Source organism: Narcine bancroftii, chromosome 2 (assembly GCF_036971445.1).
Source record: "Narcine bancroftii isolate sNarBan1 chromosome 2, sNarBan1.hap1, whole genome shotgun sequence".
NCBI classification, from domain to species: domain Eukaryota; kingdom Metazoa; phylum Chordata; class Chondrichthyes; order Torpediniformes; family Narcinidae; genus Narcine; species Narcine bancroftii.
This window is the reverse complement of record NC_091470.1, coordinates 353,558,142-353,581,294: the sequence shown is the minus strand read 5'-3', so window position 1 is coordinate 353,581,294 and position 23,153 is coordinate 353,558,142. Positions and strand designations below refer to the sequence as shown.

Sequence of the window (23,153 nt, the reverse complement as noted above, 5' to 3'; positions counted from 1 at the left end):
CCATTTAATTTTTGGGGAGTATAATATAATTGATGGCGAAAATTATATTGGATCATTTGGTATCTGGCATTAACTGTATTCTTAACACTTTCTTGACACAGTTTTGACCACATCGCATTTTTGATTTATACAAATATTTTTTCCTCGTAGTTTCTTGTAATTTTATATAAATATTAGTAATAAATTTCTTAACCATAAATGCTTCTGTTATTATATCTTCAAATTGACTTTGTTTTGGAAGACTCAAATCAGTTCCCAATTTCTTTTTTAAATACAATTTTAACTGATAGTATGCAAAGATTGTATTATTTTGTATATTATATTTATCTTTTAATTGTTCAAAGGTTTTTAAAAAGTGATCCTAATAAACAATCTTTTATCCTCTGTATATCTTTACTATACCAATTATCAAATAAAGTAAAAGGAAGAAATTGATTTTGTTTTAACATCATTTTGGTAGTTGATAGTTTTTAAGTCCTCTATCCATAGGAATCACATTCCATATTTTAAATATAAGTTTTAAAACTTTAGTCCCTTTAAACAACTCACTATTCCTTTTATATAAAATTTGTTCTGGGATAGATTCTCCAATGTTATTCATTTCAATCTGAACCCAAGCTCAGTCCACCCGATCAAATTTCCACATAATTTTTTTTAGAACAACTCTTGACATCTTAACTTTCCAAATAAATTCTCATATCATTTTATTCAAACTTTTTTTAAAAAAATGATTCAGGTGCATGGATGGGCAACTATTGAAATTGTATTCTCAGAAAAATATTCATTTTAATACAATTCACCTGTCCTATTAGCATTATTGGTAAATCTTCCCATCTTCTCCACAACCTCTATCAGCACTGGAGCACCAGAGTTGTACATTAAGCCCCCTGCTCTACTCCCTTTACACCCATGACTGCGTGGCTTGGTACAACAACACCACAAATTTTGCTGACGATACCACTGAAATAGGCTGTATAAAAAGGGCCGACAGTAGGGACATTGAAAACTTGGCTGAATGCTGGACTAACAACAATCTCACACTCAATGTCACCAAAACCAAGGAGCTAATTGTCAACTTCAGGAAAGGAAAACCTGAGATGTTCGATCAAGAGATCATTGGGGGATTAGATGTGGAAAGGGGGAGAAAATTCAAATTCCTTGAAGTCATTATAGTGGAGGATCTTTCCTGGACTCAACACATGAACGTTATAATGAAAAAAAGTGCATCAGCACCTCTATTTCGTCAGGAGATTTCAGAGAGGCAATAGGTCATGGGAAAACTCTCGTTAATAATTTATTTATAAATTTTCAAACTCCAACAGTTTCCAATAATCACAAACTACAGCTATCAATTATATACAAAATTCATCATCGAGTCTGAGCCAATTTCTCCCCCCCACCTCACCCACATTCAACAGACCCCAGTTACTCACAACACTCAAGACAACCACAACAAAGGTAGGAACACATCAGGGATTTGTCACGGCCCGACAGCCAGCATTTTAGGCCGTTACATTTTCCTTGACTGTACTTGATTGAGATGGAATGGAACCCCCCCCGACCTTCCTTCAGTAGGGTAGGCAGGGAAGTGAAACATGTACTATAATTGTGCTCCTATTAAATTTAAATAGGGTTGCTAAATTTTTAGGAAGGTAATCTATTTTTTTCCCTTAAGTTATGGGAAATTTTCTCCAAGGGAACACAGCTTTGCATTTCTGTATTCCAGAGCGCAATGCCCAAGTGAGAGTCAGATTTCCAGATAACCGCTATGCCCTTCCTGGCCACTGCCAAGGCGATCATTACAAATTGGATTTGGAATTTTGAAAGCTTCATCAGAAGCCTTAGCAAATCACATGTATAATTTATACACATGTTATATGGCGAGCTCTCCACTGGCCACCGTGACAGAGGTGCACCAAAGAAAAGGTACAAGGACTGCCTAAAGAAATCTCTTGGTGCCTGCCCCATTGACCACCGCCAGTGGGCTGATCTCGCCTCCAACCGTGCATCTTGGCGCCTCACAGTTCGGCGGGCAGCAACCTCCTTTGAAGAAGACCGCAGAGCCCACCTCACTGACAAAAGGCAAAGGAGGAAAAACCCAAAACCCAACCCCAACCCACCAATTTTCCACTGCAACCGTGTCTGCCTGTCCCGCTTCGGACCTGTCAGCCACAAACGAGCCTGCAGCTGACGTGGACATTTACCCCCTCCATAAATCTTCGTCCGCGAAGCCAAGCCAAAGAAAAGAATAATGGAAAGTGTTCTGACCAGCTGCATCACAGCCAGCTATGTGGGCAAAATTCTCCTCACCATTGAGAAAATCTACATGGAACACTGCTGTCAGAGAGCTGCAGTATCATCATCAAGGATCCACGCCACCCAGGACATGCTCTGTTCTCATTACTGCCATTAGACAAGAAGTATGGGTGCCTCAGGACTCACATCAGCAGGTTCAGGAACAGTGGCTACCCCTCAACCATCAGACTCAGTCAGAAACTCATTTAACAATTCTTTCTTTGCTCATTATTTATTTCTAAGCATTTATTTTTCTGTATTTGCAGTTTGTTTGCATTTCTTTCTTTGCTTACATTTCTCTCTTACGTAAACATCCTTGAGCACAGTTTACAGTTAACAATAAATTTTGCCTGGCCCACAGGGAAACCAGAATCTCGGAGTTGTAGACACTCTGACAATACATTTCAACTTTAACTCCAACAATAATTTTGCGTTACACTGCCACATAACTTGTAGTGCCATTGTCTCCTCTTCATTTGAGGGGAAACAACTCTTAATAGTACTAAAGTGGTACTTCCATTTTCACATTATTGGAGCAGGTACCCTGATCCTTTCAAGAAGGACCTCACATTTGCTATGGGCAGAAGAGCACTGCAGCTCAAAACAGAATCTGCAGGCTTCTTGTTCACTTTTACAATGGGCATAAGTTGTACTATACCTTAGATGTTGGTACCTTGGGCAACTTCACCCCAAAGGGCAAAGATCTGAACTGTTTCAAAACTTCTACACCACCTGCCCCAGCACTGATTTTCTGAGATCCTGCTGCTTGGGACCTCATTACAAGCAGAGTGAGAACAGCTGGAGAAATCAATGCATGATACTGCTTCAACAATCAATAGTCCACTGATTAAAGAAACAACTTCATTAATATATTTGCCTTGTACAACCTAACAACAACCCAGAAGATTCTGTAACCTTATAGGTGGTCTGGGGGAACATGATGGAAAAGCAGGAGAGTCCCACAAACAGTATGATGAGCAGAGAATTCATTTTATTGATTCAAGTTGAGGGATAATTAGTAACAAAAAATACCAAGGATAACAGCCCTGCTAATACATTGTAATCACTTTTATATTCACCGAAGAGAGAGGCCATTCCGCACAAACAGGAGCATCCATGATTTTGCAGCAATGCATTGGAGTGTCCCCCCGAAGTTTTGTGCAAGCAGAGAGAGTCAAACAGGCTTCCTCTCAGAGAGAGAGAGAGAGAGAGAGAGAGAGAGGCACACACAGAGATAAGTTCTACAGTGTTACAGCCAGCAACAGCAGCTGGAGCTGGAACAGGACAAGCTGGCAAACTTGTGGAAAACCCCATTTGAAAATGGGTTGTGAGTTCTTAGTTCAGCCTGGTCAAAGCCCTGTGGTTCATGCAAGAGGAGAGGACTGGCTGTCTAATGTTTCACTTGGAATAAGTGAAACAAGAAGGAACTCTGTGGTGACCTGAAATAAAGAGGTTATCATCTGGAGAACCCTGAGGGGGCAAGTTTCTTCAGCAAGACACTGGAGTGGCTGGGTGTCCATCATACAACAAACCTCTCTCTGAAAACTGACAAGAACCTTCCTGAACAGCAACCATTTACCTTTCAAGCACCAAAGCCTGGTGAACTTCATAAATGTTAAATTCTGTGCACTGTAGAAGAATTGCCGGCAACCAGTGAACTTGAAGGAATGAGGTGCGATTGGACTGTGAATCAAAGGACTTTTCTGTACTTACACACACATTACATACACATGCGCTTAGAATTAGAAAGGGGTTAAGTTAGGTTTGTTAAGTTAAAGTGTGATTCTGTTATCATGTTTAAAGATAATTAAAAGCAACTTTTGTTTAAGTAACCATTTGTCTTGATGAATTTCTGTTGCTGCTGGGTTTTGGGGTCCTCTGGGCTTGAAAAACCAGGCAACATCTCCAAAGGGTGAAACAGATGAATGTTTCATGTTCAGAATGCTATTTGCAGAACTTGTTAGATGTAACTGAAACTTACTTGCTGCTCAGTGTGAAAAGGAGGAAATGCTTTGGCTAAGATGTACAAATCAGCCACATGATCTTCATAAATGAGTTAAACTACAAGTTTTATGAAAAAGAAAGAGGAGAGGACTGGCTGTCTAATTTTTCACTTGGAATAAGCGAAACAAAAAGGAACTCTGTGGTGACCTGAAATGAAGAGATTATCATTTGGAAAACCCTGACAGGGCAAGTTTCTTCAGCAAGACACTGGAGTGGCTTAAAAAGGAATCAGTTGTGGATGTCCTGGAACAATAAATCTCTCTCTGAAAACCGAAAACCATTTACATTTCAAGCACCAAAGCCTGGTGAACTTTATAAATGTTAAATTCTGTGCACAGTATAAGAATTGCCTGCAACCAGTGAACTTGGGGGAATGAGAAGCAAGATTCAACTGTGAACCAAAGAAATTTTCTGAACTTACATTACATACATGTGTGTTTAGAATTAGAAGGGGGTTAAGTTAGGTTAGTTAAGTCAATAGGGAAAAGTTAAAGTTTGATTTTATTTTCGTGTTTAAAGACAATTAAAAGCATCTTTTGTTGAAGTAACCATTTGTCTTGGTGAATATCTATTGCTGCTGGGTTTATGGGTTCTCTGGGCTCATTACATGTGCTTTACCATATGGTGGAGCTGCCTCAAGAAAGCAGCCAACATCATAAAGGGCCTTATCACCCTGGCCACAACTATTTCCCGCTGCTACCTTCCAGCAGAAGAGATCGAAGCCTGAAGCGCAGATCTTCTTGAATCAAGAACAGTTTTTCTTCAGGCTCTTGAACTCATACCACCTCCTCCCCCCACCCCCTTCCCCCCCCCCCCCCTCACACCACCCCCATGCTACCCTAACAATTCACAAATCTAGAACCACCAAACATCAAGACATTGGTTTAATTTTCTTGCACTGACTGCATTTTGTGTGCATTTGTCCTGAATCCCTCTAAACATTTCCTATCCATGTACATCTTCAAATATCTTTTAAACATTGTTATTTTGCCTGCCTCCATCACTTCCTCTGATTCTGTGTTCTATATACCCTCTATCCTCTGTGTGGAAAAACCTGCCCCTTGGGTCCTCTCTCACCTTAAACCTTTGTCCAGAGGAGGTTCACCAAGTTGAATCCAGAGATGAAGGGGTTGGTCTATGAGGACAGATTAAATCATTTGGGACTGTACTCACTGGAATTTAGAAGAATGAGTGGGGATCTTATAGAAATGTATAAAATTATGAAAGGTATAGATAAGATAGAGGTAGGTAAGTTGTTTATATGGGTGGGAGAGACCTGAACTAGGGGACATAGCCTTAAGATCCAGGGTAGTAGATTTAGGACAGAGACGAGGAGGAACTGCTTTTCCCAGAGGGTAGTGAATCAATGGAATTCGCTGCCCATTGAAGCAGAGGAGGCTACATCATTAAATGTATTTAAGACAAGGTGGGATAAATTTTTCCATAGTAAGGGAATTATGGGATATGGGGGAAGGCAGACAGGTGGCAATGAGCCTATCATCAGATCAGCCATGATCACATTGAATGGTGGAGCAAGACTCGATAGGTCAGATGGGCTACACCTGCTCCTATGTCTTACGTTCTTATGTTCTTCAATGCTTTGTCATCCAGGAGAAACCAGGTAACAGCTGGATAGACCTTTGTCAGCTGGCATGGATGCAATGCAATAGCTAGGCTCCTGTGTCATCAGTTTTAATGATCCTGCCATGAACGAATGAGCTTATTGTCAAACACATAAGTACAATGTACAGATACAATGGAAGGCTTACTTACTACAGATTCCCAGGTTCACAAAACACATTAACTCAAATTAAATATAATTCAGATACCACAAAGAGGGGGGGGGGGGGGGGGTTGGAGAGAAAGAATAAATATGAAAGGAAAAGAAAATAAACAATAAATAATAAGTTTTATAAAAAAATTTAGGCATTCAGCGCTGTAACAGGACCTTTCGGCTCAAGCCCATGCCATCCAAATATCCCAATGAACCTACAACCCCTGTACATTTTTTTGAGGTGGGAGGAAACTGGAGCACCCAGAGGAAACCCATGCAGTCATGGGGAGAACGTACAAACTCCTTACAGACCGTGCTGGATTCAAATCCCAGTCGCTGGCGCTGTAATAGCATTGCCCGAACTGCTACATTAAACTGTGCCCAGTTGAAGATTAACTACCTACCCGAGCCCCTAGCCTGAGTTTTAGTAAGGCTCCTCCTGGCCTGAATCTTTGTTGAATAGAATAAAATGACGTTAAGTTATGTTAAATAAATTCCAATCGCGGTACTATGTCCAAATCACTCTCCATCGACTTCGACGACTTGTCTGCGATTTCTCCATCATCAGATCCAGAATTAATTTCACGTCGCGATTCTTCACCTACTTCCACATCACCAAGTACAGCTTCTTTTTGCTGACTTAAAAAACATGTCAAGCTTGCATGTGTTCTTTTGTAGACTCTTGCTCTCACCTCTTCTCTTTCCTTTTATGTTTCCATTTCTTAGTAGCCATTTTGCAGAATAAAAACTGACAATACAAAATACTAGTATGAGCAGAGTTCACGTTTTCAGTGTTCGAGCCAACTCGCGACACAACAACATCGTCATGGAAAGCACAATCTCATGGCTGCATTACGAAGTCCTAAAATGTTTATATGTTTGAAGACTAATTTAGAAAACAAAATAGTATTTGTAATATTCCAGATATATGCAAAAGTACTGAAATATCATCCAAAATACGCAATTAAACCTTTTGTTTTGTTCTTGGGACCCTAGGCTTAAGCCTACTCAGCCTAATGGTTAATCCGCCATTGACTCCATGCCCCCCTTTCAATAAATATTCATAGCCGGTTAGCTGTGTTCTGTCAGTAGTACAGACGGACCTTTGGTGATCTGGGAGTAGTGTTGTGGCTCGGGCGATACAGAGAGGTGCATGTCTTTGTGGCAACTATCACACCTGCCTTCACTGCTTTGGAGCCTTTGAACAAATGCTGCCACCTGGTGGATTTTAATTCAATTGCCTTGTGAACATTCAAGATTCAGTTTATTCTCATGTGCAGCATTACATGGAATTTGCTTTTCTCTACCGTAAAGCAGAAAGATTCGCCATCGGCAGATATTGACTGAAGCACCTCTTATAGTCAGAGAAAGAGAAGCGAAAGGGAGTCCTTTCAAAGTCACCTCCAGTGCTTCTGCAGCCCAGAGTCCAGTCCGAGCCCGAGCCCCAGATCCGAACCTCCAATGTGATCAGGAGCTCTTCAGCACCCTTAGCACCCTCTTGCATCCAAGTTCAAGTACCTGGTTCCGCACACCCCCCAACCCCCGCCAGTCTCCAACAATCAGCAGCCCTTGACCGCCGTCACCAGCAGCCCACAGCCTGCAAGGGTTCCTCACCTGAACAACACATACTCATGAATTTAGGACAAAATGCCATCTCCACACCAAGTTGTCTTGCATGGCACTACCCGTATGCTAATCACTAGAAGGAGAAGCATTCACCACCACAGTCTATAACCTCACATTCCATCATGTTACATTGTCACATTTTTCTAACATGGTGTTAAGGTGCAATTTTAAAGCATCACTGCAAAAGAAAATACATCAATTCCAGCGGTGCTGCATCGGTCAACACCTCCCATTAAAGTTGGTTCGATTTTCTATTCAATAAAATAGGGAATTTACAGCTGCAAAAAAAATCAGCCAACTTTTCATCTCGATAAAGCATAACCAAATCAGAATTAGTCATTGTAATAGTTTTATAGACTAGTTCAGAATTAACTTGCATTACATCCTGTGACGCACTGTTGTGACAGTAAGCAGACACAAGATTCAAAGACTGAACAACAGGCTTTATTCCGCTTAAAGTTTCTGCTGTAGCTAGCTGTGCTCTTCTCCCGAGTGACTGACCTCGAGAGGGGCCAAAGGTGGCTTATATCCCAGGCGGCTGCTCGGCTGCCCGTCCTCCAGTGGTCTTCCTGCAGTAGGCTAGTGATGTATCACCATGCATCCTTTCATTTGCCTTCAGTTTTCTTTCCCATTTCCTCCGTACTTTGACTCTTCCAGCCATTGCCTAACACAACAAATAAGATTAGTCAAGAGTCCATACCAGCATTTCGAAAGCCAAAGTTAGAAATCTTAAAACAAAATAAATGAAATTGTAAATTCCACTTAGTTGATAATTATTGCTGGCACATTTTATCTGTGTTTTTCCTTGAGGAGAGATTTGGTTAAACCTGAAAAACAATTGAATTCTGAGTGCTTACTTTTCCTTTCTGGAAATACAAAAAAGATCATTGAACTCTTCTCCTAGGTACTCTCGCCCAGGGCTCATAAAATTGAAATCCCAAGTCTCATTCAAAAGATCATACTGAAATTTTCAAAGAGAGTTTCAACAGAGATGTGGGAATTCAAGGTTCTTTTACTGTCATGTGTAATACACGTTTGCCTGCTCATCTGAGGTTGAAGCACTTTAAGGTATTTAGATGCAAAAGGATTATGCTTGGACTCACACAAGGTACATGGTAACTAAAAGCTAGGAGGAGACACGTGAACAGAGGAGGGAGTAGATACAGAAACCAGAGTTCCAGGGAAAGCAAGGTGAAACTGTCGAAAAACAGCCAAAAAAATTTTTTTAAGTGCCAGAAAAATAACGAAGGTCAAAGGAATGGGGAGAAAGGATAAGAAATGCACCCCAAAAGAATTGCCAACTCCAGTGCCCCGTAACAACCTCATGGTGGGGAAGATGGTGGAGTCCGTTGGAAACATTCGCGGGCAGAGAAAAAGGGAACGGAGTCGCAGCCCGCCCAGCAAACGGATGACCCAGCTGGATCGGCTGGCTGCGATTTTGATGGCAATGGGTCACGTCTTTTGGCGATGCCTGCACCACAAGGTGAATCCCACAAGCAGCGGGAGCAAAAGGCTGGTAGCGGCATCAGCACTGGGAATGTCGGAGGGACGGAGGGAGGTACGGGCGACTTCGACCCCGCACCAAATGGTCGAGAAAAAAAATATACAGACAGTGCCGTGGAAGCAGCCCTGCCTGCAAAACAGCGTGAACCCCACAAACAACGGGAGCAGTACCCCAGCAGCATGGGCAATCCCAAACCCGTGATGGGGATGTTGGGAAACAGCACCGACGGTGAGGAGGAGATCAGTCGGCAAGGAGGCCTGTCGCCTCGGGCAGCGAAAAGGAGGAAAATGGGACAAAGGGAGAGAGGGGACTCAGAGCCTTCTACGAAATACAATAAAGATGTGATGGAGGTTGTGCAGGAGGCTTCAGAGGACAGACTAAAGAACATTTTAATAGATTGGTCAATAGAAATGGGTGAAATCAGGAAAGCCATGGGGGAATTGACTGGGAGGGTGACTGCAGTGGAGGAGAGGGTTGAAAGGGTGGAAGAGAGTATAGAAAGATTAGAAAGCAATAGAGATGCCTGGAAAAACTAGACATACTAGAAAACTTCAGAAGAAAAATATTATAAAAATTGTAGGGGTAAAAGAGGGGGTTGAAGGAAAAGAGCTGGTGGCATTTTTTGATCCCTAAGATATTGGGAACCTCCAAATAGAAAGGGCCGATCGATCTCTCTTCCCAAAGCTAGGTCCGGGACTCTGATTAAACTTCTGAAGAATCAGGATAGGGAACTAATTTTACATACGGCGGCTGTGAGTATGAGGGTGAGAGGTGGCCCGTTAGAGTTCAAAGGGTGTAAAGTCCTCTTTTACCCAGACATAAGTGCAATGCTCTTAAAAGGGCACAAGGACGGTGATTTTGCCTAGGGGTGAGAAGAAATTCTTTGCAGAGGCCAAAGAGGAATTAGGCATTTACAAACTGGGGCTGCTCAGGACCCATGTAATCTACCCCTGCAGCCCTTTACTCACTGGACCTTAAATTGCCCAGTTGGTCATTCATTGTGTTGCTGGAAATACCCTGTTCCATGTGTTGGCCTCCAAAAGGTAAGTACCCAAGGCGGGCGTGGAATCGGGGCTGGAGGCGAGGCAGAGGGGGGCCGCAGTTGGGGCCAGGGCGAGCATGGATTTGGAACGCTATCGAGCCAGGGAAGGAATACGGAGTCAGGGCCAGGGGAAGTATGCTGTTGGGTTTGGGGTTAGGGGCACGCTGTCAGGCCAGTGGGGAGCGGAGTGGGCTGACAGGGGAGTCGAGTGGGCCAGCAGGGAACAGAGTGTGCCAGCGGGGAGCAGAGTTGAGGCAGGAGCAATGGGATATTATGGGTAAGGAAGACGGCCATTGCACGCAAGTCCTGATGTCATTTTCTATCTGGACAACCATCAATCGCCTACAAAACGCAAATTGACCAGTAGCAGCTACATGGTGCGTGTACACAGGTAGCCAATTCACCTCCGAGGTGGTTTGCCTACCCATGCAGTTTTTTAAAAATTCTACCCACCAATTAATTGGCCTGCACATGGATAGATAATCTGCCAAATTGGCATGTTAAATTCATGTTACACTCCAATTTGTAAACACCTATTGAGATATGCAAACATTTTGGTTGCTGTTCAAGAAGAATCCTAAGGGTGATAACAGGAGAGAGGGCCAAAGGCAAAAGACAATCTGGTTGTAAATAATGTCAAGATAACACAAATAACTGTTACACTTTGCTTATCATGCGTGTTAAAGTTAAAAAAAAAGTTTGTTGGGAGATCTGGAGAGGCTGAGGAGATGGCAAGGTAGGAAGATAGGTGCAATGAGCACGCTCCAGGATAAGGAGGGAGATGGCGCCAAATGTTTGCAGGCTGATGCCAGGAGGGAGGGGAAGAATAGGTGCCTGGGGAGAAGGCATAAAGGTTGTATGTTATTTGTTCATTTGTTTTTTACTTTTCGTTTTAGTTTTCCAGAATTTATTTTGAATACAGTCCACCGAGCCAAAAAGGCATGCAATATCGACAGGGTGAATAGTAAACATCTTGGGAGAAAGGTAAAGGGAGGAAACCTAGGGGAAGTGCTCTGGGATGATGGATGAAACAATTAAATTTTTAAGTTTTAATTTTAATGGTTTAAATGGGTGGTAAAGAGGAAGAGAGTCATGGCACATATAGCGAGAATCAAAAGTTAAGAAGGGGCTGAGTGGTGTCTTCCTTTAATTCCAAGGCTAGGGAAGCAGAGTAGCTATTTTAATAGGGGAAAATGTTCCAGTGAAGGTAGAAGACACAGTCATAGACGTAGCCGGAAGATATATGATAGTACATTGTCAAATATATTCAGAATCCTGCACACCGATGAATATATATGCCCCCCCCCCATTGTGATGATGAAAAATTTATACAAAGGGTCTTTTTACACTTGGCAGAAGGGTGGGAAAATATCTTAATTGGAGGGGATTTTAACTTTTGTGAAGAAAGTGATGTGGGGCAGGGCAGCAAAAACAACTCTGGCCCTCATGAAGGAACTAAATCTGATGGACATCTGGAGACAGTGGCACCTGAGGGAAAGGGATTTTTCCTTCTACTCAAAACAACATGATTGCTACACCAGAATTGATCATTTCTGGCCGCGGCCCAGCTAGACTGTAGGATTGTGGAAACTGAGTTCATAGCTGCAATACATTCTGTTTCATTTGTGGTGCGTATATGCTTAATACTAAATTCAATAAAAGTTCATTTAATGTTTCACCACTTCCTACATGATACAGCAAATCTGAAATTATCTTTGTGTTCAGCTTTGTCCATCATAACCCAAATTTTTTTTCAGGAAGCAAACGTTTAGAAAAAAATCTGTTGTCCAATAATATCAAAGGATATTTACAACAATAGATTCTATGTTCTGCTACTGGTGCATTTGAAGAAATAAAATAGATTTATGGCAAAGCCTAGATATCACCACTGGTGACCCGATAACCAAGGTCCCTGGAAACTTTGTAAACATTGAAGTGGACCAGGATTGTGCAGGGCTATTGGGTGAGTGGTGTAACACCATGAAAGGACATGCAGTTTTCAGAAAAATATTGAATATCTGCTCACATATAACAGTGTATATCGTGCCCTCATTTAAGTTCCCAAAATGTATCACTTGCACTTGTCTGAGTTAAATTCCATCTGTGTTTTCTTGAACATGTTCCCAGTTGATCTGTATCCTGTTGTAATCTTAGATCATTTCTTCACTGTGTACTATATCATGAATTGTGGAGTTACTGAAATGTAGCAGTCTTTATTCCTTGGAACGTAGAAGGCTGAGAGGGGATTTGATAGAGGTGTTTAAGATAATGAGAGGGATAGATAGAGTTGATGTGGAAAGGCTTTTCCCATTGAGAGTAGGAGAGATGGACACAAGAGGTCATGGGTTGAGAGTTGATGGGCAAAGGTTTAGGAGTAACATGAGGGGGAACTTCTTTACTATGGTTACTGTGTGGAATGGGCTTCCGGAAAAGGTAGTGGAGGCAGAGTCAATTTTGTCATTTAAGAAAGAGTTGGATAAGTATATGGATGGGAGGGGAATGGAGGGATATGGGCAGCGTGCTGGTAAGTGGGATTAGAGGAGGGTACTTGGATCAGTGCGGACTAGAAGGCCAAATTGGTCTGTTTCCGTGCTGTAATTGTTTTATGGTTATATGGCCATATTAATGTACATGACAGACAACAGAGGACCCAGCTGTAATGATAGTGATCATTGTTGAAAGGCAACTAGCAATCCCTTACTATTTGATTATACTTGGCTGACACAGAGCAAGAGACACACAGTATGCTGTATCTGTAATGGAGACTTGCAGCCTTGTGGTCTGCCTCATGTGCTGTTTATAACAACTTTCAAGTAAAGAATCTTTTCCTTCATCCATGAGTTGTCTAAGAATTTACACATATGAATACAAGATGAAACATGGTATCAAAAGTGTGCGACAGAGTGTATAGATATGTTTTTGGGAGATAAATTGGGAAAGGTTTGTTAGAGTAGATTACATACAAACACTTTAAAACAGATCTTATTTGAACTACTGGAGCTCTGCCCCATGCTAGACATGTCGGGGCCAACAGTCTTTTCAAGAGCTTTGAATGGTGCTTAAGAAACTTCACTAATGGTTGTTGTTTACAAAAGGCAACAGATGAAAGATCTTGTTTGAGCCACAGATTGTCTGGAGATGTTCTAAGAGGATCATGTAGTTTTGCAAGCAGAGAGAGAAAAAAACAGTCTTTCTCTCAGATAGAGAAAGAGACAGACAGAGATCACTTCTACAGTGTTACATTCAGCCACAGTAGTTAGGATTGGAACAGGACAAGCTGGAAAGCTTGTGGAAAGCCCCATTTAGAAGATGGCCTGGTCAAAGCCCTTGTGGTTCATGCAAGAGGAAAGGACTGGCTGTCTAATGTTTCACTTGGAATAAGAAAAAACAAGAAAGAACTCTGTGGTGACCTGAAAGAAAGAGGTTATCATCTGAGAACCCTGAAGGGGCAGGTTTTGTCAGCAAGACACTGAAGTGGCTAATGGAAGTAAATCAGTTGTGGATATCCTGGAATATCAAATCTATCTCTGAAAACTGACAAGAACCTTACTGAGCGGTAACCATTTACCTTTCAAGCACCAAAACCTGATGAACTTTATAAATGTTAAACTCTGTGCAGAGTTGCCAGCAACCAGTGAACTTGGAGGAATGAGATTGAACTGTGAACCAAATAACTTTTCTGAACTTACCCACATATTACATACATGTGTGCTTAGAATTAGAAGGAGGTCAAGTTAGGTTAAAGTAAGTCAATAGTGATAAGTTAAAGTTTGATTGTCTTTTCATGTTTAAAGATAATTGAAAGCAATTTTTGTTTAAGTAACCATTTGTCTTGGTGAACATATATTGCTGCTGGGTTTGGGGTCCTCTGGGCTCATAACAAGTGAGATGAAGGAAATTAGAAGGAAATACATTAAAAGGTAAGATCTAAGGTCAGCAACTGATCAGTGAAGTGAAGCTAACACAGTGAAAAATGGAAGGATTACACCCACCAGCGAAACTTCAGACGACAGGTAATGTGGCTGCAAATTGGAACATATTTAAACAGCATTTGGGATTGTATTTAGTGGCAGTTGGAGTTGAGGAGAAATGTGATAAAGTGAAAAAGCATCAGTTTTCTTACATGTTGTGGGTGATGAAACCCTGGAGGTCTATAATAATTTCACATTTCCTGCTGAAGGAGACAAAAGGAAATTGGAAAATATAATGGAACAGTTTGAGGCATATTGCATATCTAAATGTAACGTGACGTTTGAGAGGCACAGATTTTTCATGTGTACAGAAAATGGGAGAAAGTATTGATCAGTATGTGACTGAATGGAGAAACAGAAGCAAAATGTGTGAATTTGGTGGACTAACTGATTTGCTGATAAAAGACAGATTTGTATGTGGTATTCCAGATAATAGTCTAAGGGAAAGACTGCTTAGAGCAAAATCTAGACCTGGAAAAAGCCACAGCATTTTGAAGGGCTGCAGAAACTATAAAAACTCAGGCAAAAGAGCTGTTCAATGAAACTAGCTGCAATGTGGATGCAGTGAACAAGGTCAGACATAAACTGTTTAACAAAAAGTGCACCAAAGTGGAAAGAGAGGCGTGGCCACCGAACAAAAATGAAAGGGACAATCGAAAGCCATGTCGTTGATGTGGTACACAACACCTACCAAAAAAGTGTCTAGCATATGGTAAAACATGCTATATGTGCAACAAAAGCAAACATTATGTCCGTTGCTGTAGGAACCAAGTGCAACAAAGCAAGGTTCATGCAGTAGATGAAAGGGAGAGAGTGGAATTCTATGTAGATGTTGTGACTGAAAACAAGAAAGATAACAGAGACTGGATGTTGAGATTAAAAGTGAATGACATTTACATTTCAGTTAAATTGGATACTGGAGCACAAAGTAATGTAATATCAGAGACTGATTTTAAGAAGATTAGACCCAGATCAAAGATGTATGGAACAAAAGTGAAGGTGACAGGATATTCAGGTATCGATATATCAGTGCAAGGAGAATGCATAGTCAAAGTGAAACACAAGGACAAAGAGCACATGCTAGCATTCATCGTGGTACCAAAGGATGTACTAGGTTTTACAGCCTATGAGAAACTGAACCTGGTAAAAAGAGTCCTCGTTGTGGAAAGCAAAGGAGAGACAGTCTATGATAAACTCATGAAGGAGTACAATGACCTATTTCAGGGTCTAGGCTGCCTTCCAGGAGAACACACGATCAAAGTATGGATAAACATGTGCCACTGATAATACATCCATGCAGAAAAGTTCCATTTGCATTTCAAAAGCAACTAAAAGCAAAGTTGGACAGGATGGAAAGCCTGAATGTGATTCAGAGGATAGATGAGCCAATGGAGTGGGTGAGTTCACTCGTCATTGTGGACAAAAAGAATGGAATTTGCCTGGATCCAAGAGATCTAAACATGCAATAAAGCGAGAACACTTTAAGCTTCCAATGTGTGAAGAAATCATGTCACATTTTGCAAATGCAAAGTTTTTCAGCAAATTAGATGCATCATCAGGATTTTGGCAGTTGAAATGGGATGAAGCAAGTTCAAGACTGTGTATGTTCAATAGTCCATTTGGCAGAGACAGATTCCTAAGGTGACCATTTGGAATCGCCTCAGCTCCTGAAGTGTATCACAAAATTATCCATCTGGTCTATGAACACCTGGATGGAGTTGATACTTCAGTGGATGACATCATAGTCTGGGGAACCACAAGAATGGAGCATGATGAGAGACTAAAGCAAGTGCTGGAACCAACAAGGAAATCAAAACTGAAGCTGAATAGAAAGAAATGCCAGCTCGGAGTAACAGAACTAATATTTGTAGGAGATAATATTGGCAGTGGGGGCATCAGACCAGATCCCAGAAAGGTGCCTGTCGCCATGGGGAACATGCCAAGGCCACAATGCAAAAAGGACGTACAGAGATTTAATGGAATGGTCAACTATATGGGTAAATTCATATCCAACCTCTCAGAAAAGACAGCTCCATTGAGAAGACGAACAGAAAAGAACATTGAATGGGAGTGGGATCATGAGTATGAAAAGTAATGGAGGGAACTAAAGAAACTGATCACAGAGGAACCAGTTCTGAGGTTTTACGACCCAGCGAGACCCATCAGACGCATCACATAGTGGATCGGTGCAGTTCTACTGCAAAAATATGACTGGCAACCTATTTCATATGTATCACGCTTAATGACAGACACAGAGACACGATACGCTCAAATTGAAAAGGAGCTGCTCAGCATCACATACGCCCGTGAAAAATTTCATCAGTTTGTGTCAGGACAAGAAATCAGTGGAGAGACTGACCATAAGCCCTTGATTGCATTGTTCTAAAAGCCATTAAATGAATGTCCACTGAGAATACAAAGAATGATGATTAGGGTGCAACACTATACACTGAATTTGGCGTACACTCCGAGTAAGCTAATGTACACAGCAGACACGTTGTCCAGAGCTGTTGACACAATAGAGCCAGCAAACACCAAAATGGATGAAGACGAGAACACCTTCATGGACATGATCACAAGTGCACTGCCCATATCAGATGCTAAAACAGAGCTCATAAGGTCAGAGACAAACAAAGATGAAACACTGAGGCAACTGAGATAAACATCTTGGATGGATGGCCCAACATGAAGCAGGACTGCTCACCTGACGTTTCAGAGTACTGGAATTGCAGGGCGGAACTATCAATGGTTGAAGACATCATCTACAAAGGATGCAAAATCCTTATCCCAAAGAGTCTGAGAAAAGAGATGCTAAAAAGGATCCATGGAGAACATTTTGGAAACGAAAGGTGTAAGAAAAGAGTATGAGAGGTGATGTACTGGCCAAGAATCAACAATGATAAAACAAATGAAGTGTCAAACTGTACAATATGCCAGAAATATCAAGCAAGCAATCCTGCAGAACCACTAAAGCCACACCCAGCACCACACAGACCTTACCAGAAGGGAGACGCTAACCTACTCAAATGTCAAGGGAAGGACTATCTTGTAGTCACAGACTATTACTCCCTGGATCCAGAGGTGTTTAAACTGAACACCACCACTACAAATGCTGTAGTAACAGGTATGAAAGCCATATTCTCCAGACATGGCGTGGCAAGCGAGGTCTTCACAATGGACTCCAGTTTTGCAATTTAAAGTTCTGACAGTTTGCCAAAGAGTGGGACTTTGTACACACCACGTCAAGTCCTAATTTTCCACAATCCAATGGTCCAGTGGAAAAATCAGTACAGACAGTGAAAAGACTAAAGTATAAGGCAAAAGACAGTGGAACAGACTTCTACCAGAGCATATTTGTATACCGCACAATGCCGCTCGAGTGTGGTATGTCACCAGCACAACTTCTTATGGGATGTAAGCTAAGATCAAACCTACCCATTCAGAAGAACCTCCTAACAACAAAAGAGGGGGAGAAAGTGAGGAAGTTCAAAGAACAACAGAAAGAAAAGCAAAAGTATTACTTTGACATAGGAACAAAACACCTACTAGAACGTTACACTGGTGACCAAGTAAGGCTAAAAGACAAAACAAACTTATGGACTCAGAAGGGAACTGAGTCCAACCAAGACCATACACCATTCAGACAGATGAAGGTGATGTTCTGCGAAGAAATCGTCGAGACCTTCAAATGGGACCAGCCACAGTAGATGGAAAAACTGATACTGTTGTTCAACCTGAATGCACAACTGAGAAGAAATCGTCTGAGGCAACAACTCAGATTCAAGGACAGTCAATTTGGAGATCGTCAAGATACTTGAATCCTCCTAAGAGACTCACTGAGAAAATTTAAAGGCTCCTGTTATAGAATGAAGTAGTGCTATTTTATTTGCTCTTCAAGTTTTAGTGTTTGTAAATGTGAACACACAAATCAAGTTTTAAAAATGTTAGCAATGTTGATAATAATGAAAATATAAGTTCTTGGTGTTAGAGTTAAAATTGCAGAGTTATACAAAGAAAACATGTTAGTTAAAAGTGAGCTATATTTGTTTAAAGAAAGGGAGATGTAATGAGAGTGATCATGGCTGCAAGGCAACTAGCAATGCCTTATTGTTTGATTAGACTTGGCTGCCACCAGGGGCTGACACAGAGCAAGGGACACACAGTATGCTGTATCTATAATGGAAACTTGCAGCCTCATGGCATGCATCATGTGCTATTTACAACAATTTTAAAGTAAAGAGCCTTTTCCTTCATCCATGTCTTCTTTCTTTGGCTTGGCTTCGCGGACGAAGATTTATGGAGGGGGTAAAAAAAGTCCACGTCAGCTGCAGGCTCGTTTGTGGCTGACCAGTCCGATGCGGGACAGGCAGACACGATTGCAGCGGTTGCAAGGGAAAATTGGTTGGTTGGGGTTGGGTGTTGGGTTTTTCCTCCTTTGCCTTTTGTCAGTGAGGTGGGCTCTGCGGTCTTCTTCAAAGGAGGCTGCTGCCCGCCAAACTGTGAGGCGCCAAGATGCACGGTTTGAGGCGTTATCAGCCCACTGGCGGTGGTCAATGTGGCAGGCACCAAGAGATTTCTTTAGGCAGTCCTTGTACCTTTTCTTTGGTGCACCTCTGTCACGGTGGCCAGTGGAGAGCTCGCCATATAATACGATCTTGGGAAGGCGATGGTCCTCCATTCTGGAGACGTGACCCATCCAGCGCAGCTGGATCTTCAGCAGCGTGGACTCGATGCTGTCGACCTCTGCCATCTCGAGTACCTCGACGTTAGGGGTGTGAGCGCTCCAATGGATGTTGAGGATGGAGCGGAGACAACGCTGGTGGAAGCGTTCTAGGAGCCGTAGGTGGTGCCGGTAGAGGACCCATGATTCGGAGCCGAACAGGAGTGTGGGTATGACAACGGCTCTGTATACGCTTATCTTTGTGAGGTTTTTCAGTTGGTTGTTTTTCCAGACTCTTTTCAAGCATCCAGCTGCACAAGGACAGCTTCCTCCCCTCTACCATCAGATTCCTGAATGGACGATGAACCACAGACATTATCTCACTTTTTCCATTTTTTGCACTATTTATTTTGAAATAATTCATAGCAATATTTGCACTGTAGAGCTGCCTCAAAACCATGAATTTCATGACATATTCATGACAAATTCTGTTTCTTCTGAAGAAACGCCCTCTCGCAGGATATTTGCAGGCAAACAACAATGCTAAGAAACTTAGTGCGACTCCACGGTAATGGGATCAATTTGCATTGGAATACAGACTCCAAGACCCTGATTGCACCAGTCATTCATGGACTGTCATTAATAAGTTCACCACTAAACTAGCACTGTAAAAATTGAGTGAAACATGCAATTCTGCAGATGCTGTGATTGTAGTAAACACACAAAAATGCTGGAGGAACTCAGTAGGTCATGCGGCGTCCATAAGAGGTAAAGATAAACAACCAATGTTTCGGCCCTGAGCCCTTCTTCAAGGTACCTTGAGCTGTTTGTTGTATATTTTTACCTCCCATGGATGCTGAGTTCCTCCAGCATTTTTGTGTTTTTGCTACAGGAATTGAATCTCTTTCAGAAAGACAGAATAACATTAACAATTTTCCATTTGCATCTACCATCTTCCTTTCAAATAAAGACCTGAATACCTATGATATTCAAAATAAAAGTTGAAAGTGTTACAGAATGGGTTAATTAAATTTTATATATGTCTTTAAAAGGTATAGATTGTGTGGGTTTAGTTTAGGTACACTTCACAAACAGTCATCTCAGTAACGTTTCACAAAAGACATCTCATTTGAAATGCAAGAGCTATGCCCAAGGAGAGACTCCATGTCTACAGTGGCTTTGAAGAATGTCTATGATGCTTCACAAGTAGGAGTCAATTGGACTGACGTTGTGGAATTGAAATGGATTATTGTCTTTAAAGGAACAGATGTCCAGGCTCAGAAACTGATTAATCTTTTCCCGTGCCAGCGATCCAAGTCTGGTTGAAGTTTGCTGTTCTAAGAGGGGTCATGTGATTTTGAAAACGGAGAGAGAAAAAAACATGCTATTCTCTTGAGAGAGAGAGAGAGAGAGAGAGAGAGATTACAGTGGGAGTTGGTGTTGGAAGCAGCAAGTTTTGCAGACCTGCTACAAGACCCCATTTGAAGACAGGTTTTGAGTTCAGCCTATTAGTCCAATTACAAGAAGAATTGGCTGGTTAATGTGTTTCTCCTGAAATAAGGGAAAATTAAGAAATTTCTGTGACAACCTAGAAGAAGAAATTACCTTTTGGAAAACACAGGAAGGGGCAAGTTTCTTTGGTAAGACATTGAAGTGGCTTGGTAGAAGGAGATCAGTTTGTGTGTCCAACAAGAACAAAAATCTCTCTGAAACCAACAATTTTAAGTTAAAGCCCCAGAGCCTGGTGAAGATCATCAATGTTAAATTCTGTGCACTGTATGAAAATTGCCTGATACCTGTGAACTTGGAGGAGGGAAAAGTGAATGATTAGACAGTGAAATAGAGAACTTTCCTGAACACATACACATTACATACACATGTGCTTGTAATTAGAAGGGGTTTAAGTTAAGTGTAATAAGTTAAATATTGATCTTATTATGGTTGAAGAAAATTAAAGACATTTTTGTTTAAGTAACCATCCTCTTGATGAATTTCTTTTGCTGCTGGTTTCTGGAGTCCTCTTGGCTCGTAGCAAAAACAATAGTGTTGCTTGAAAATGTTTGTTTAAAAAAAAATCAATAGGAAACACATAATTAGGGGAGGCATGGTTACAGTTAGCACAGCGCCATTACAGAACCAGTGACCAGGGTTCGAATCCAGTACTCTCTGTAAGGAGTTTGTACATTCTTCTCATGTCTGCATGGGTTTCCTCTGGGTGCTCCAGTTTCCTCCTGCCCTCCAAAATGTACAGAGGTTGTAGGTTAATTGGTGTATTTGGGCAGAATGGGCTCGTGGGCCAGAAGGGCCTGCTACTGTGCTGTATATTTAAATTTTAAAAATTTAAAGGTAAACATTTATAAATTTAAAGTACAAATCCCAATGCTCATAAGAAAACTGCATACAGATTCAAATCATTTGACTAAATCCCAAGCCAAACACAAGAAATGTCTTCCTATACTGGAAGGTATTCATTTGGAATCAGGGAATTTTATATTATTAACATGCAGATACATCCAAAACAAAACTACAATTGGGAATTTTGGAAAGCCATGTGCCAAATCTAGTCATTGCTTGGGTTTTTTTTTGGTGAATACAATACTCTTGCCCTCTTTCTGTGTGAAGTTCCTGCACCTTTCACTTGCTGGTTATAATCTGCCCCCCAAAAGAAAACCATTCATCGTGATCTGATCACCAACCATAATACACACAGAGTCGTAGAGTTTTACAGCATGGTAACAGGCCTTTCAGCCTAGTATATATTGGTTACGACTTAGGCACGACTTGAGTACCCCAATTTACTAAAACGCACTAAAGAATTTGTGGGGTTAAAAATGTTCCAGTCTCAATGGATGTGAGGGATGTGCCGCTGTTACAGTGAGGCACAAACAATTTTTCTACCATTTCCTTTTCATGATTCAGAGCCGAACAGAAGTTTGGGTATGACAACGGCTCTGTATACGCTTTTCTTCGTGAGGTTTTTCAGTTGGTTGTTTTTCCAGACTCTTTTGTGTAGTCTTCCAAAGGCGCTATTTGCCTTGGCGAGTCTGTTGTCTATCTCATTGTCGATCCTTGCATCTGATGAAATGGTGCAGCCGAGATAGGTAAACTGGTTGAACGTTTTGAGTTTTGTGTGCCCGATGGAGATGTGGGGGGGCTGGTAGTCATGGTGGGGAGCTGGCTGATGGAGGACCTCAGTTTTCTTCAGGCTGACTTCCAGGCCAAACATTTTGGCAGTTTCCGCAAAGCAGGACGTCAAGCGCTGAAGAGCTGGCTCTGAATGGGCAACTAAAGCGGCATCATCTGCAAAGACGAAGCGAGAGGAAACTTCCAGGCAAACCTCAAAGCAAAGCTCGACGTTGCAACCCGCCTCACGGACCCGTCCCCTGAAACCCTCTGGGATCAGTTGAAGGCTACCATACTGCAATCCACTGAAGAGGTACTGGGCTTCTCCTCCAGGAAAAACAAGGACTGGTTTGACGAAAACAGCCAGGAAATCCAGGAGCTGCTGGCAAAGAAGCGAGCTGCCCACCAGGCTCACCTTACAAAGCCGTCCTGTCCAGAGAAGAAACAAGCCTTCCGTCGCGCATGCAGCTATCTTCAGCGCAAACTCCGGGAGATCCAAAATGAGTGGTGGACTAGCCTCGCCAAACGAACACAGCTCAGCGCGGACATTGGCGACTTCAGGGGTTTCTACGAGGCTCTAAAGGCTGTGTACGGCCCCTCACCCCAAGTCCAAAGCCCGCTGCGCAGCTCAGACGGCAAAGTCCTCCTCAGCGACAAGATCTCCATCCTCAACCGATGGTCAGAACACTTCCAATCTCTTTTCAGTACCAACCGCTCAGTCCAAGATTCCGCCCTGCTCCAGCTCCCTCAACAGCCCCTAAGGCTAGAGCTGGATGAGGTTCCCACCCTGGATGAGAGATATAAGGCAATCGAACAACTGAAAAGTGGCAAAGCAGCAGGTATGGATGGAATCCCCCCAGAAGTCTGGAAGGCTGGCGGCAAAACTCTGCATGCCAAACTGCATGAGTTTTTCAAGCTTTGTTGGGACCAAGGTAAACTGCCTCAGGATCTTCGTGATGCCACCATCATCACCCTGTACAAAAACAAAGGCGAGAAATCAGACTGCTCAAACTACAGGGGAATCACGTTGCTCTCCATTGCAGGCAAAATCTTCGCTAGGATTCTACTAAATAGAATAATACCTAGTGTCGCTGAGAATATTCTCCCAGAATCACAGTGCGGCTTTCGCGCAAACAGAGGAACCACTGACATGG

General features: G+C 42.1%; 1 long non-coding RNA gene across 2 annotated transcripts in view; it reads right to left on the bottom strand.

Moving 5' to 3' along the window:
* The window catches only part of LOC138755769 (uncharacterized), a 38,783-nt gene that overhangs the window by 12,543 nt on the left and 3,087 nt on the right, over window positions 1-23,153 (bottom strand). For both annotated transcript variants that reach the window (XR_011352555.1, XR_011352554.1), the window contains exon 2: window positions 8,201-8,363. This is a non-coding gene — a long non-coding RNA (uncharacterized lncRNA). The remainder of the gene's footprint in view (window positions 1-8,200; window positions 8,364-23,153) is intronic.